This window comes from Empidonax traillii, unplaced genomic scaffold, assembly GCF_003031625.1.
Source record: "Empidonax traillii isolate 1590-97213 ecotype Southwest subspecies unplaced genomic scaffold, ASM303162v1 scaffold901:size305383, whole genome shotgun sequence".
Taxonomy (NCBI): Eukaryota; Metazoa; Chordata; class Aves; order Passeriformes; family Tyrannidae; genus Empidonax; species Empidonax traillii.
The window spans coordinates 299,197-303,053 of record NW_020956094.1 but is presented as its reverse complement, the minus strand read 5'-3'; positions in this window follow the sequence as shown (position 1 = coordinate 303,053).

Sequence of the window (3,857 nt, the reverse complement as noted above, 5' to 3'; positions counted from 1 at the left end):
TATCCCCCCGCCGTGGAGGATGGGCGCCCGCGGGGATGGGGAGCGAGGGAAGGTTGTTCTTCTCCGCGTTGCGGCCCCGGAAAGAATAAGTAAAGGTCAAGGGCCAGAGGAAGCTGGTGGAGGTGGGTGGTGGGTTGGGCGAGAGGCCGATGGAGGCCCCCGAGTTACCCTGGGGTGTCAGCACAAGGCGGTAAAGTTGTTTTTGTGTATTCGCCTACTTTTGTGGAGAGCACGAGCAGCCCGACACTAATACTTCACCCTGAAACATTTACTAAAAGTGTTGTGGAGAGCACGAGCAGCCAGAGGCTAGTACTTCACCCTGAAGCATTTAAGATGTGTTGATCTGGACATCATAATAATTGAAAAAAAAAAAAAAAGCTTCCTTTTTTCTTTTTATCCTTTTTTTATTTTTCACCGTGCTTTTTTGGCTCAGTTAAAGCTACATTCTCTATCGAAGAGGAGACTTTGCGAGGGCTTGCAGTGCGCAGAAGAGGGAATGGCTTTAAACTGAAGTAAAGTAAGTTTAGGTTAGACATTAGGAAGAAATTACTGACTGTGAGGGTGGTGAGGCCCTGGCACAGGTTGCCCGGAGAAGCTGTGGATGTCCCATCCCTGGAAGTGTCCAAGGACAGGCTGGACAGGGCTTGGAGCAACCTGTTCTAGTGGAAGGTGTCCCTGCCCATGGCAGGGGGTTGGAACTGGGTGGTCTTGATGGTCCCTTCCAACCCAAAGCATTCTGTGATTCCGTGAAATCGGTGTGGGTCACAAGAGCAGTTTCTTGGAATTTAAACCGAGGAAATTGTGCATTAATTAGGTTCTTGCAGCTGAAAATGAATGGACAAACTTAAATCTGCCTCCTCATTTCACTCCACACAAAGTGTTTTTGTCTCGGTGGGATGGTGACTTGCAGGTCGGGGTCTGGCAACAGGATCTTGCAACCATAAGCTGGTGTGAGTAGTTCCTGTGGCACAGCTGCTGTCCAGTTGGGTATCCATTCCTGCCTCTTGTTCTCCATGAACAGGAACAGGAAACTATTTTCATACTACGCAGTTAATTTCTGCCACTTCAGCTTTTTGAATTGGCTCCCCTGAGCCTGATGAGAATTGGTTCTGATGGAGGGGAACAGATGGGAATGTAGCACCTTCCAATTTAGCTTAATTTATACTCCCAGCAAAGCTACTCTTGGGTGCAGTTTTACGTGTTAAAACTCCACATTGTTCCCTTTACAAATAGCAGTAAGAGATTCAGGGAGTAGTTCTTAAAATTATTTTGAGGGGTAGAGGCAGAGAAGAGATGTGGCTCAAGAAATGTCTTTTTTGTAGCTGCTCATGAAATCTTTTATAGAAACTCATGAAATCTTTTGCAGAAACTCTTATAGAAACTCAAGATGACATAGTCCTTCATTGGAAACCTTTGCTTGGTTTGACAGTCTTTACAAAATATTAAAAAACTGCTGGAACATTAAATTTGGACTTTGGACGTACATTTTCACTAACAAATAATTACCATCTGTTTCTCTTAGTGATTAAAAATCATGAGTTTCTCGTGTGTTCCGTTGCAAAAGAGATGCAAACCCTTATTTTTGTTGGTGCATTGCTGAGGGAAACATGCAGGGTGTGTATCTTTGAGGTTTGGATCAGGAAGTTGCAGAAAGGGGGTATAAAATATGTCAATGAATGGCAAGTGCTGCTCAAAGGTCAGCTCAGAGGCCTGGTTGTATATGGATGGGGTCAGGAGAGACCTGTGCTGGTCTGCACCGCACTTAGAAGAGTCTTTGTAGGCACCTGAGCTGATTGGAGAGTTGGGATTAGGGATTTCATGTCCTGGGCCTGTTAGAAGGCTCTGGAGAGTTCTTAGATTAAAAGATTACAGTAATTATGTGAGTAACCCTGGCAAAAGATTGCTGCAGAAATAACAGCCCAAACTGAGGAATTCCTTAATTGTTTTTATGTCAACACTGTTGAGGGAGGAAAGCTCACAAAGCTTTTCCTGCGCTCCTTCTCAGTGGAGAATGCCTTGGAGTGGGGAAAAGCAACTTGCTGGCTTTAAAGAAATAGATGATTTGTGCTGAGAAGGAACTTTTGGGTTGGGAAAGAAAGATGTCTTAGAAAGGGCTGAAATTCTTCTGCATGTCAGTTCCCATTAGTCCTAGTTTCGTTTTGATGTGGTAGGTGTAGCACGGTCATTGCATCTGCCCTTTACAGCCTGATTCATTTACTTAATTCCTCAACTCCTATTTCATGTTCACAGATCAGGGTTGCCATAATTAACAGGAGTTTGGCAAGGGAAGGGTGAGAGAAGAGAGGCTGGGGACTGATACCTAGATACTGAGAGCATAATCCTCTTAAACATAAAAGGAGTAAGATATTTTGAACAATCCCTCAAGAGCATGAAAACTTCTTTGTCAGTAAGGATCATCTTCTGCTAATGTAACTGATAACCTCAAGGGTGAATTCTGGAGGAGGGCTTATGCTCTTCTGTGCTGTCAGGAGCTCCCCAGAACCATTCCTGCTCCGTCCTCCTCAGGCCTTGGCATTTGTAGGCAGAGGAAGGAGAAAGGAGATGGTCATAAAAGTGCAAATTAAACATGTCCAAAATATCAAAAGGATTTCTCAGAAACAAACTTGAATGTCCATAACTGATGGAAGACAAAGAGTGGGGTGGGATGTGTGTGTGTAAAAAAAAGACTTCTTAGCATTTTAAGTAGCACTCCTTGTGTGGCTATTTCAAAGAGTAATAGAGGAAGAATTTCACTTTCAACTCTTCAGTCTTCTGGCAGTGTGAGTATGAGCTCAGGTCCCTGTAGAAGGGAATCTGCTCTTTCATCTTGCTTTTTTACTGTGCTTGCTTTATGAGCACCCTCAGATGTTACCTCAGCTTCCAAAAAGTCCATTCTTTTTTTTTTTGTTTTTGTTCTGGGTTAAATGGGGATAAAGAAGGAGGCACTTTGACAGGATTCCTATAAGGAAATCTGAAAATGACAAGTTTTAAGCTTTGTATAGTTTGAGTGAGGAAGAGATTTAGCTCTCAGTATCTGTGCTGCCACCTGGCTTGCACAACCCAAATAAACTGTGGGCTGGACTAGATGACCTTTAAAAGTCCCTTCCAAGGCAAAATATTCCACAATTCTATGAAAAGTAGCTTGGGTTGCATTGTTTTAAATGAGATTTTTGCCTGTGAGGTATTGCTGCTCAAGGAGTGCCTGAAAGCTCAGTGTAAACGCTAGTGTGCTTTAAAATACCTTGTAAATGGGTCAGTTTTCTTTTTAACGTGCAAATTCACGTTTGGACTTCATGATAAATAACAGGGTGCTTTTCAAAAAGGCTTGTTAATTGTACTACACAAGTGAGAGCTTAAAGCCCTGCTGAAGCCCACAGATAATGAATTTTTTTCCTGAGGTAAATGTAGGTGGATTTTTCTGTTTCTTGAACTGCAGTGAGTTCTAGGCTTGGCCGGGGCCTTGTTCCCTGGAAATACCAGAGTAACTACTAGCACTGGGGGTGTTGGAGCAACTCTCTCCTTAGCTTTTAGTAAGTTTTCTTCACTGTAAAACAACTGATGTTCCATATGCAGGCTTATACCCTTTTGCTAAATTTAGATCTTGCTTTACATCTCCCCTGAGACAGCTGGGGTTTGGTATTTGAACACTCTTCATAACTGCTTGGTTATCCTATACAATGGGCCAAAGGAGGTTCTTGCCACAGTGCATCTCGGTTTTTAGCTATGTAGAAGTACTGGAAAGCCAAGATAAATGCATCTTTTTATTTGTATAACTTTATTTTTAAACCACAAACTGTGCAAAACAGAACAGGGGTGTGGCAGAAATGAAAGGGTTGCCCGGGAAAGATTGTCCAGTC